Raw genomic sequence first — 12627 nt, forward strand, 5'->3', positions numbered from 1 at the left:
CGCCATTGGAACTTCCTCCTTCAAAATGCAAAGTGGGGATCGGATGAGCTCTTCCTCCTTGCGTAATAGACCTCATGCAAGGATGCCTTTCGTGCTTGTCTGGGATATGTCACTTCGCTGTTGGGCATCTGTAGGAATCTAGCCGAGAGGAAAATAACAAGACTACAGGACATGGAGTTTTTACTCCCGAGCACAGATGAGCTCTTTATCTGTGCCGGTCAATCATGTCTCGGGATCAGTTCAGGATTCCTTTTCGGTGAGATACAGAGAGGCAGTAAATTGGCTTTTGTTTGATATATACGTACGCAAAGGTCCTGTGCTGTGGGCCATGAAAGCGACGGACGTCCGTAGGACGAGCGAGTACGCGTCACGTCCGTTTGCGGAGTCGTTGGCGAGCCATGGCACAGAACGTTTCATTGTTGTTGGGCCATGGAACGTTTCGATTTTAATGCTTGAATGGTTGTCTTTCTGTGCGAGGAGCACTCATTTCGATTTAGGCGGTGCCCGCGGTGAGAGACGAAGGTGACTACGGCGGTGGCGATGGAGATCGTAGTGCAGCCGATCCGATCGTAAGTGCCTAGCGAATCCTGATCTCTGATTAGATTGGATGAGAGTACTGTGCGGTTTCGTTGCTGAATCGCGGATTGGATTTGCCTGAACCAGATCCCCAAACTGGAGGAGGTGAGGGAGAGTGCAATCCCAGTGGATCTGCCTGATAACGGCGCGACGAGCGAAGCCATGGCCGCTGAAGAAGCGATGAGGCCCGCCATGAGTGCGGACGGGCAAATCAGCGCGGAAGACATGTTGGTTAATCAGAGACGTGAGAGCTCGCCACAGGCATCAGAAATGTTGACTGGGAAGATGAACCCTCAAGCACCAGGATGTGTTAAAAGGTGCGTCTTTCATGTGCAGCAAATCTGTGTCTTTTTTTTTATTCCAGGAGAAATGTCCAGGCTGTTGGCTGTGTTTGTGTGCGTATGCTGGAAACATTCGTCGTTGCTGCCAGTAGAGATGCGTGGAGTCTCCATGAAGCTTGTGCTCTTGCTTTCCGTCATGTGACCTTGGTTACAGGTGTTAGTTAGAGAAGGAAAAACTTGGAACAGAAAATGCAATGGATTAGTTCAGTTAGTGCAGCAAACATATCTTAGTTGTATGGTAAATGTTTGCAGAAACATGAGTAATGAATTAAACTACTTTGAGATTTTGTTAAGTGAGGTATTGTGGTCAATTTGTTCAGCTAGTGCACCTGCCGAAATGCAGTATAGTAGATAGGTTTTAGTCATTGCTTAGGAAAATCATGGAAAACAATGCATGTAAAAATATTTTGCGGAGAGAACTGAAATATGGATTAAACTGGTTAGCTTTTATTTATTTTCCAGTAGATGTTGGTAGGGAAAATTTTACATAATGAACAGTCTACTGCTGAGCTTTGATGCTCGTACAACGAATGCAGTGGGGTACTGTGTGGTGGTTGGAACACTATTTGGAAATAAGTAAGCCTGGGAAAATTTTATGTCAGAAAAAAAAGTATGGTTTAAAATATTTATACATATTTTTCAGGTAAATGATACAAATGATTGTTTCAGGATAGTTGTTGATGTTGAAAACAATTGATACTGGTCAGAATAAACCATGGTTTACAATACTGACTTTGTTGAGGTAAATGTTGTCAGTGAACTGAACCATGCAGGAATGAGCAGACTGCTGTTGTTTTACGTGATGTTATTTGTGTGAGCTTTGATGTCCGTATTACGAATGCACAGGTTAGTGTGAGGTGGGTCGATAATATTTGGAAAGAATTAAAACTGGTAATTGTTAATCATTAAAATCATTGTTTTTGCCATTGAACAGTTTGCAAAGGACATTATAAGCAATCAACGAATCAGATCTTCTGGGCGGCAAGTATATCTTCCGTCCTGGCTTCCAGACAAATCCTTGGAGTAGGGGAGTTGTTCCATACCACGACAGTCGTCAGTTTCCGGACTTCTACAAGAGTTCTTCAACTCTGTGTCTGCCAATCATCTGTCTGGGTACCCCCTCTGTCTATTCAACTGTGTGCCTTTTTGATCAACCTCCTCCACATACCTGAATTTTCCTGACTACCCACTGGTTCCTGTTTTTCAGCAACTTCCTTGTACATGAGGTTCCAAGGTTCGTCAGAATAACTGGCACAACCATCAGGGACCAGTTGGCTGGAAGCAGACTCACATGAATTGATGTCACTACTAGACATCGATATGCACAACTCGACTTCGAAGCGGAAGGCAAATGCCCTTACCTGAGCTGGAGACATCCAATTAACCTGAATTATCGGTTAGTCAATTAAGAAAAAACTCTTCTCATCTGAAATTTTTGTAAACTAAATCTTATATGGAGTTTTTCCTTCCAGTCGTCAGACCTTCATGTTGTCCGGCGCAGACTACATTCACACAATCTCCATCCAGAGACAGTTCGTAGGCGACTTGCTGATATATGATATCACATCTTCACAGATATTATATCTCGACATCTACCCCCACCCCCCACCCCCCCTCCCCCTCTAATCTACAATCATTAGTTCAGTAATACCTTCTCATTACCGCTCACCACAGTTCTTCACACAAGTGCCTGACAAGGAAGGTTGGATGATCATTTTTTGGGGATATGGTCACCAAAGTGATCAATGTGTTTGACCCCCTGTTTGTCAGAAATTCACCAGACCACCAAGGACGAGGCAATTGCATGGAGCTCCAAATGCTCTCTGCAACTGTTTTAATGAATATTATGCAGAGTGGCCAACCAACAAGGATGGTTGGGGGAAAAAGAACCCAGCTCTTACTGACACCATTTTCTCCTGGTATGAAACATGTGTACCCACTTCCATCGCAGCCCTGAAATTCCTGCCGCTCCAAATTGATCTATTTATATTTCGCCCTTTTGTAGTAACAACACAAGAGCATGCATTCTGCACATCGCTTGTAACTTCGATTGAGAAAAGCTCAAGCTCCCCCCTGAGAAGGTATGTATCCATCTCAAATCATGTTATATGCATATATCAACGATCGTCGTGAATGTTCCTTCTTTCAAAACAACACCATGCTTAACAGCGATGATGCATGTGTTTGTACAGCAACATGTCCTGAAAAAAAAGATGGATGCCCTGCATGAGATCACGAAGCTTCATGGAAACTTCTCCACGCTCGCTTACGAGGCACTATAGAAGGTCCTGGCGTCATTCGAATCTGCCTTCGACAATTAGGCGACCATAGCTCGTGCCTCTATCAAGCACTGAGCTTTAGTCATTAGCTTTTGTTTTAGTGTCCTAGAACGTGTATCATGACACTGTCGAATTTCCGGCCACCTCCATTGCACTCATACCTTTTGCTTAGAACCATGGAATTTGTACCCTGGTTTATAAAACCTTGATGACATGAATGTCATGGCGAGCTCCGAGTTTGTTGATGTTTATCGTGGACATACTTCCTAACAGACACCACATCTAGCATGGCCGAATCTCACAGTTGTTTTAGCTCATCTCCTGCCCGAATCCTGCTCAGAATTGTTTACCATGGATCCTACCATCTTAAAGGAAAATTAATTCCACACACAATTCAGTCCCTGACGCCATGTCTATTTTCAGCGTGCACACGAACACACACAGTGATGACCCTGCTACATCAAGTTCCATACACATTGACATCTGCCCAAGCCAATTCGGCAGTACACACACTGATGATCCTGATACATCAAGTTCCATACAAAATGACAATCAGGACAGCCAAACCAATTCGCCTTGTGCCAACAACACAAAAAAACTAATCGAATGCAATTCTGAATAGCAGCCCACATGCAAGGACATAGCATGACTTTACAGAATTTTTGCAACTAACTCATCACAGTTCACATACCAAAATGCAGCACACATTGTCTAGTGTAGAGCTAGCAAGGAATAACACAATTCTTCTATCTCGCACCCACCGATTTGTACAAATCTATGTCAGCACACACACCACCGTTGTGTGCCAAAATGTAAGCTAGCCCTTCCATTACACTGGGTCAGAGACACAGCCACCTCCACGCCAGCATGGGATGGAAACTAAAACATGTGACCGAATGCCTCAAAAGAACAAACTTAAGTTGCCATCTCAATCCGGATTACATTCGACAGAGGAACATCCCCTAGAGCAAAACAAAATGATGCCATCTACACATGAGCAGACCGCCAACATCTCAAAACAGAACCTCCTCAATCATGAAGCTTGGGACTTGGGAGCTCTCCCTGTTTCCCTTCCATCGATACCACCTCATAGGCTATCGACTTGCGAATGTATGCAAGCCGGTGTTGTAGTATACAGAAACAAAAATTGTCAGAATCCTTGTTCATGATAACACTGAACATTTCATGGAACAGCTAGGCCGAGCTACACTGAATAATCTTACCCCTTCTATCTGACCTTCCATGTAGAAACCTTTGTAATCACGTATGTACTGAACAACGTAAACCCAGCTGTCCTCACTGCCATTGCATTTGTTTTACAAACAGAACAAAATCAGAGCACTATATATATAATGTACTAGTAGTAACTTACAGAAACAGCATGGGTGATAAGCACTTACTTCTCACAACTGGCGTGCATGACGTAGTTGTATGTGATTTTCCACCCCAGCAGGCACGTCATATCTAGCAATATTGGCGTTTCACATAGACCTTCCAATATCAGATTGGAATTCCCCTCATGCTTGGCGCATCTCGTATTGCTGGTAGCCAGCTTCATGGTTCAGCACGGCTGCATCCTGCTCAGTTGATCTGATGAACCAAACATGCCGACCTGTGGTGCAAGGGTCGGTGTGCGAGTTGAGATTTTGAAACAAGATTGAAGGGAAACAACTTAGCGAGTGTTGGAATCTTAATTACATCTTTTCTGGCGGACTTGTAGAACCTGGAGCTGGGGCTAGATCCGCCGACGAAGATCCAGCGGACAAACCTGCCGCCGCAATCAGGGCAGGGAATGAGAGGGAGGGGATCGGTGGCGGCAGATGAGAAAGACGGGGCAGCCATGAGGTGAAGCAACTGGTGGCACTGGTGGCTTAATCCAGGAAGCTGAGCAGATTAGGCCGGCGGCAATATTTCCGGCACCGGGAGATGAAGATGAGTCGTGCAGACTGAAAATGGTGGGATGGATGGAATTAAATTGTGGTTAGTAGGCTGACGGCATTGGTACATAATAGAAGCCGAGCCGTGGCCCATGTCGTCAATCTCGTCTGTGCGGGCGGAGGTTTAACGGGAGCCGTGACATTTAATTGCTGACAGGGGTGGGCCTGTGCGCAGGGAAAAAAGAAATATACGAGGCCATATACAGGGCGCTGTACAACGATCAGTGCGAATCTAAAGGAGAACCATCGATGGAGATAAAGAGCACATATATGCTCGGGCACAGATATGCACTTTCCGACTACACAGAGCTACTGCCGGCTACTGTTCCGCTCGAGGACCTACGAAGCAGCCGTTCTGTATTACATACCCACCTGCTAATGAAGATTGTAAGCCCCCACAGCCCTCCTCGCATCTCGAGACTCTCTAGAAAGACGGACGGCCAAGATAGCAGGGCTCCGAAGCATATGCATGAAAAATCCGCGTCCCATCGAGTAAGAAGCAATCTCACTCGTATATATATCACATTAATAAAATCCATACCAACATTTTGTACATGTAGTTCTCAATAGCAGTATGATAAATTGATAATCTCTTCTTTTTTGGTTAACTTGGTTAATCTGGTCACGTATGCAACATGGCTATAGAAGGGGTATGCAGAAACAGATCATGCAGTACATAGTAAGATGAGAATGTAATAATTCGCAACCCAACCTCACGCTCACCTGAATCCAAAAAATACACAAATGCACACCCGTTAGTACATGTTGGAAACAAAAGGACAATCAGATTTGCCTTGACTCACTGGATCGGAAAAACCAACAGCACCGGCATACATACAGACACAAAACAGGGGAATAATCTGTACACACAACACACATGTTAGCATCGGAACAGATCGACAGGCATAACCTAGGCATGGTCGGACAGAGGCGACTTACATACATGTAGAGCGCATCGAACATGTACTGCGACTCTTGCTTGTGCTCGAGGATGTTGATGCCCTTCTGCATGTCCACCCATCCTCCAAATTGATCGTCTTGTGATCCTTCCCTGGCCCGGCAAGCATCGCTGCCGGTTCTATCCCCGATGGTAGCCCCAAACCCTAGGAAGGTTGGGTTCTAGTGCGTCTACCACCGCCTGGGGATTGTGTCGCTTAGGCAAAGATGGGGAGATGGGAGACGGGGAGGCCAACTTATGAGGAGCGATTCCAGGGAAGACGTTTCGATTGGAGAAAGGTTCTCTTCACCTCCCGCGGGTCTAGGAAGGAGAAGTGAACGCAAGGTATCTCGCATGTAGCGTACGGAAGAGATGAAGTCTTGGCTGTAGATCAATTAAAAAAAGTATTAGCTATAGATGAGGTGAGGTGGCATGTGGGGCATGTGTGATGATGTGGATAAGCTGCATGTTAAGAGAAATAAGATAGTGGGGATCAACTATTTAGATATTATAGATTCTCAAGTTCTATGCATGGTGCGCAAGCCCATCTCGATCAGCCCATCCAAAAATGGAACAGAACTAAAAATTCAATAGAAAATCTCATGTTTATTTTAGTCTTGGAGTTTAATTTACCTGATTTCAAACTGAGCGCTTTTTGGAAAACTTGATGTTCTCACCGCATCAAAGTTACTGTTAAATTTCGCCAAAACAGGCATTTCTTTTGTGTGCTCTTTATTATGCATTTGATACCTAGATGGTCTACATTTGCATGTAATGCCATGACCTCATCTATCAAAATGAAACTGTGTCCAACACTACAATCACATTCTACTACTGAAATACAACGCCATTGGTAGGATTCACATCCACACTATCACAGTTCTCGTCGTGTGTTATCTTGAAAATTAAATTCCAACATACTACTTATTCACATTAAGCCTGGGAACATCATATCATTTACATTATGAAACATTTTGGAGGCCTGCTTGAGTGTATCCTTGAATTAAACAATTGCTTTTCTACATTTTTCTTATTTGAGAAAGCTAATCAGATGTCTAAATGATCCAAAGATCTAATTTATTTGGTGTTGGGAGTCTCTCTTTTCTGTATAATCATAGTGCCTCTTTGCTTAATCTGCCGACATTTCTAATTACAGTTCCTTCCTCAGCTCCAAACTGATCTTTAGAGTTACTATTTATTATGTTTTGTGCTACAACACAATTAGTGCCCGGTGAACCCTGTTTACCCTCTAATGTCATTATTGTCTGTTGTCATCCTTTTATCCATTATAACTCAGCTTCATATATCCACTGCAACATAAATATTCCCTGTTAACCGTGTTATGAACTGGATACTTTGTTGAAAATTTATGTACTAAACCTCTTATGTACTGAACTTGGTCCAAGCTTTCCTATTAGGTACTGAAATAGATGAATTTACTATTTTTATGCAGCTTATAATGTACTGGCTGTTTATGCATTTCATGTTGTTTAGTGAACTTTTCAGCAAACTTTACTTAAGCTTTGTTCAATTTTTTTAGTGAACTTAAGTTTTATTCCAATTTGGTTACCATCGTTGAAAACCAGTTTGTCGTCTGTTAGGTACTGAAACATGAGCTTTTCTATTGAATTTTTAGTTCTGTTCCAATTTGCATGTTAGGTACTGAAACCTGACCTTTTTCTCCAACTTGTACTACTTGATCTGTACAATTTAGGCTGTAGAAGTTAAATTAAGCTGTAAAAATTTCAGATCATGCTTGTTTGTTTCAGGTTTATACGAGGCGATCCTTATGAAGTACATCAACAAGGCAGATGAATTACGCCGCTTATTAGTAATGCTTAGTGATTATGGCTCTGTAGTTAGCTCTCCTTTATTTTGTTCCTGTTCTTATTACCTACTTTGTCTTCTCGCTTTTGGTATCGAGCTTCACGTCGAATAGCTATCTTTTGTGGTCGTTGAATGCACCAAACTTTATCCTGACTTGTAATCTGATATTGATCATGAGCTCCATTGTGTCTTACTTCTATCAGAACTGAATGTCTCTTTACTCTGTTATTATCCTATATAGGTGCAATGCTATACCTGGGTTCCTACTAATATAGTGTTACATGCTTCGGCAAAACGCTCGGACCGGCACCCTTGCGCCAAGGCGCGATGCCGATCTAGTCCCCTAGATTCACCGCCGCTTTCAAGACACGCCTGACGTGACTCACCATGTAGTCTTGAGACTGAAAACAGAAGATGATTAGTTTGGTCAGACGGTGGTGCTTGAAATTCGATGTAGGTGATTCCCACTCAACACCCTTGTGCTCGCTGTACGACTTCGCCTTCCTCTTCTCCTGATCCATTTGCATGTCACAAGGATGATCCATTACCTACATTACCACCCGTAGGACAAAGGTAGACGGAACAGGTTAATTTTGCATACACGGGCAGACATTTGTGCTCCAAGTGAAAGCACAACCGTGCAACCATGCAATGGAGATATAATACAGAAACCCCTCAAACAGAAGAGAATAATAGAACAGGCTGTTGGTAAGAAGAACATACAATCGAGTAGTAGAGTCACCCCTCATCAGAAAAAATAAAATAATAGAACAAGGTTTCAGTAAGAACACACCGTCATGTAGAACTCCTCCAGGGACGGCGCCGCTTCCAGAATAAACATTGTCCAGGTGAGATCATACCCTTCAGGAATGTCAACAAGACTGCCAATCCTTAGTTGGTGAAATACAGACGCCAGCCATCTGGTCAGACACTCTGGTTGAACCCAAATCTGCAACAATAAGCACATGATAGGATGAGTAGAGAACAAGTGAAGACAGAACAAAGCAATCACCCTGAGTTACCTTTTCGTATTTACACCCCAACGTCAGGTCTCAAACAGAGGTCTCATGAAGAAATGTACTTAACTCGATCATTTCATGCCAACTAAGAGCAACATTTGAAACACTCAGGACATCGAGCAATGGGACATAGCCAAATGACAGTGGTGGTTCTTTGAAAGACATCCAACACTCAAACACCAACCAAGTGAGCTTCGGAACCCAGTCAAGTTTGACCACGTCAAAACGGCAATTGACAATACTGAGCTCACTGAGTTCCGCGTGTTCAAGTTGGAACGCTATCCAACTCTCTGTGTCGCAATTGAGAAAACCTAAATATTTTAATCGCTTGCAAGGGACGAGGATGCTGGAGACGAAGTCCGATTTAGTGAATCTCAAATTCGCCCGGTAGAGGCGCGTGAGACCAGCAAATGTATCCGTACACTCATTAAAAAATGACACGAACCGTGCCCCGTATTTCACCAAATCGTCAATGGTGCACTCTAGGCGTCCCTTCTCTGTCAGAACAGTGAATTCGGCCTTCTCAACCTTGCATGTTGCCATGGCATTGCCAACAGCATGCCCGACTGATATGGGGACATCATCTAGTAGAACGTCATGCTCAAGAGACGAATGGGGCGCCGTCCACCCGGATCCCTGCGTGCCAGTATGCTCTTTGTCACTTTGGCCACAGCTTTGGCTACAACTGCTGCATCGGCCAAGGCTTTGGTCACAGCTGCATCGGTCCTCCGAACTAATTCAGCATTGGACACTGCTGCATTGGCCATATCTTTGGGCACAGCTGCAATGGTCGTCCGAACCACTTCAGCATGGAAAATGCTGATTTTAGTTTCTGAGGGCAGGAGGTCCCAAGCACTGATTATAAGCCGTGAGAGCATGGCAGGAAGCTGACTCCACCGTCTCGAGAGGACACTGGTTCTTGTAGCGGCGAGACATCGAGTCGGTCGAGAATGTTGACCAGGATGCCATTGGGCAAGCTGCTGATCCTATCATCTGGATTGCCTTTCTGCATTTGGCACCAAAACAAATCAGAGTTGATATCACCGTACAGTCAAATATGCAATATTGATAAGTCTCAAAAAACTGCAAGTTTGATTGTCTCAGAGATACAATTTGGCCACTGTCGCAAAGATACGGGTTTGATCTACTTAAAATGGCACAAGTTTTATTTTATTTATATACCAAAAAAGGTAGATTTTGATGCTGTCTGAAAGACTGAAATTTGACACCTGGTTGCTAAGGAAAATAAGACATTTTTTTTTGCGGGGTAGGAAAATAAGACATTCAGAGGAAGGAGAGGACAAGGAACACACCCCCATGGTCGAATCGGATGGCTTGGCCATCACTTTGGCAGCCCGTCGCCGGCGACAAGTCCTCGCCATCGCCCGAGCTGCCGCCGGTCAGTCTGAAAACTGATTGCCTAGAGTTGTTGTGCGTCTCCTCCGAAGATTGGCGGGTGCCGCGGTGGCGCCAGGTTCTCGCCACCAACGGAAAACTCGGAGACGGAATTCGAAAGAGTTGCTCCGGTTGCCGGTTGCAACTCGGAAATGAGCAGCTTCGAAATGGAGCTGCCGCTGCCTCGATTGGGGAGTGCGGCTCCCAAAGGAGGAGCTGCTTATTTGGGTGCCGCTGCTCAAGCACGGCGGGCGGCGGCCCCTTTGCTCTCTGGTGAAACCCTGGGTGGGAGGGGCGGCCTGCGGCGGCGCATAACTAATTCCCTAGGTGGGAGGGGCGGTGCCGCTGCTCAAGCACGGCTGGTGGCGGCGAATAAGAGCATCTCTAGAAGTTCGGCCCCCCCAGGGCGCCGAAAAAGGGCATAAGGGGGTGGGCCGGTGATAAAATAGAAGTTGGGGCGATTCGGCACCCAGCCATCGCCCCCGGGCGCGAATTCGGTCCAGCTTTCGGCCCAAATCTGTCAAAAACGGCCAGATAACTGCGTGAATCGACCCATATTCGGCGGGTTCCGGCGTGAATTTTCGCAAACAAATAGGAATCAATTAGCTCCTTACATAGTTCGGCGTGTTTTCGGCTTGTTTCATCACATAAATCAAATAGTTCACTACAAATTATATCGTTTAACAAATAAAACTCAAGTTTCATCACCATTCCCGGCCTCGCCCTTGAGCCTTCATAGGCGCTCCACCAGATCGTGTTGCAGTTCTTGATGCACCTGTGAGTCTCGGATCTCTTGACGCCTATTGAGGTAGTCAGTCCAGTTTGTCGGTAGCTGATGATCAACTTGGGCAAGAGGATCCTGCCTGTGGTATGTTTTCTCACCGTGCAATGGAGCGTCGACGAAGTTGTCCGAGTAGAGCATGCAGTAGCCTTCCAGACGATGTCGGTTCTTTGCTTTCACCCGCCCAAGCGCCGAGCCACCTCGCCGCGGCTTCTCACTGCTCGCGAGCAGGCCGGCGAGGGCGACGAGCACCATGAGACGCTCCTGCTCCTGGACGTCGACTTCGGCTTCCTCATCCAGCAACGCCGCGGGCACCTCCTCATCTTCGGAGGCCATCGCTGGGCCGGGCAATTCATCGAACACCTAGTGGGCGAGGTGGGCGCAAGCCCGTCGGCGTACAGGCCCTGCGCGGTCGGAACGCCGGAAAAGGTGCCCGGGGCGGCGGCGAAGAGGCTGCCTCGGCGACGCTCCTTCTTTTTCTAGGCTGGAGACGATCTACCTAGCTGCGGCGGGCGGTGGTCAACGCCGGGATCGGCAGGGTGGCGCAGGGTGGCGGCCGAGCGCGGGGGCAGGAGGGCGAATCTGGGCGGGTGGATTGACTTTTCGCCTGTCAATGTGGCCCTAGGAACACTTTTCCCTTGCGTCGGAGCCCCCGAGCGCCCCCCGGCGTGTCGGGTTCGGCCTGGGTCCGCCGGTGCTGATTTCGGCCCAAGCCGGCGAAAACAAATCTAGATAAAATAGATGATATGGCAAGCAATAAATGAAGAAATGGAGGAAAGTGGTAACAGAGCTAGTTACTAGTATATGAGTAACATCACACATATCAAGGCAAAATGAGTCTATAGCCTAAGAGCATCTCCAACCGTGCCCCCAACAGGCCCCCCCCGGCGATTTTTTAGCGCCGGTGGCCAAAAACCGGCCCAGTCACGCCCCCAGGATCTAGTTTAGCGCCGGTTTGAGCAAAATCCAGAGTCGGCGGTCCCGCCCCGAACCCAAGCGACCGGGTGTCGCCTGGGCGCGCCGGCGGCAGCGAAAAGCGGCGTGGGGCCGCTCTGTCGGCGACTGGAAGACTTTTCCCGCCGTTTCCTCCCGCTCCCCCCCTCTCTTCTCCATTCCTCCCGCCAAACCCCGCCTCCACCCTGTCGTTCCGCCCGCCATGCCGCCGAAGAAGTACGTGATGCCGCGCGCCGCGACGGATCCCGCCGCCGCCGCCCCGCCGAAGCAAAGGAAGCCTAGGGCTCCGCTGTCCAAGCCCCCCGACATGACCAACGCCGAGTGGAAGGCGGATGTGGAGCGACGGGAGGCCGTCACCGCCGACAGGTGCAACAGGGCCAAGAAGGCCAGCGAGAAAAAGGCGCGCGCTGCGGCGGCGGCGGCCGAACAAGCAGAGACGGCGCGCGCGGCGATGATGAATCCACCCGGGCATCCGTACGCGGTCTAGAGCCAACAGAGTGTCGGCTCTTCGGTCGGGTTCTCGTCGTCGCGGCACCCATGGAGCACGCCTTCGCCGAGCTATGGCGACAGGGACGCCCATG

The 12627-nt window shown here is 47.1% G+C and overlaps 2 long non-coding RNA genes and 1 pseudogene across 2 annotated transcripts; 1 reads left to right on the plus strand and 2 right to left on the minus strand.

Annotated features, from left to right (window-relative positions):
• Positions 1–429: 429 nt before the first annotated feature.
• LOC123135184 (uncharacterized) lies at positions 430–3399 on the plus strand. Its single transcript, XR_006465839.1, has 7 exons — positions 430–569; positions 664–1763; positions 1852–2030; positions 2125–2313; positions 2390–2836; positions 2923–2998; positions 3110–3399. It is a non-coding gene; the product is annotated as an uncharacterized lncRNA (long non-coding RNA).
• Positions 3400–3901: 502 nt separating this feature from the next.
• On the minus strand, positions 3902–5156 carry LOC123135185 (uncharacterized). The gene is made up of 3 exons (XR_006465840.1): positions 4895–5156; positions 4597–4808; positions 3902–4495 (listed from the first exon to the last, which is right to left on the minus strand). It is a non-coding gene; the product is annotated as an uncharacterized lncRNA (long non-coding RNA).
• Positions 5157–8101: 2945 nt separating this feature from the next.
• LOC123135183 (uncharacterized) lies at positions 8102–10684 on the minus strand (annotated as a pseudogene).
• Between the last annotated feature and the right edge of the window lie 1943 nt (positions 10685–12627).

The sequence above is a fragment of the Triticum aestivum genome, chromosome 6B, assembly GCF_018294505.1.
Source record: "Triticum aestivum cultivar Chinese Spring chromosome 6B, IWGSC CS RefSeq v2.1, whole genome shotgun sequence".
Classification (NCBI taxonomy): domain Eukaryota; kingdom Viridiplantae; phylum Streptophyta; class Magnoliopsida; order Poales; family Poaceae; genus Triticum; species Triticum aestivum.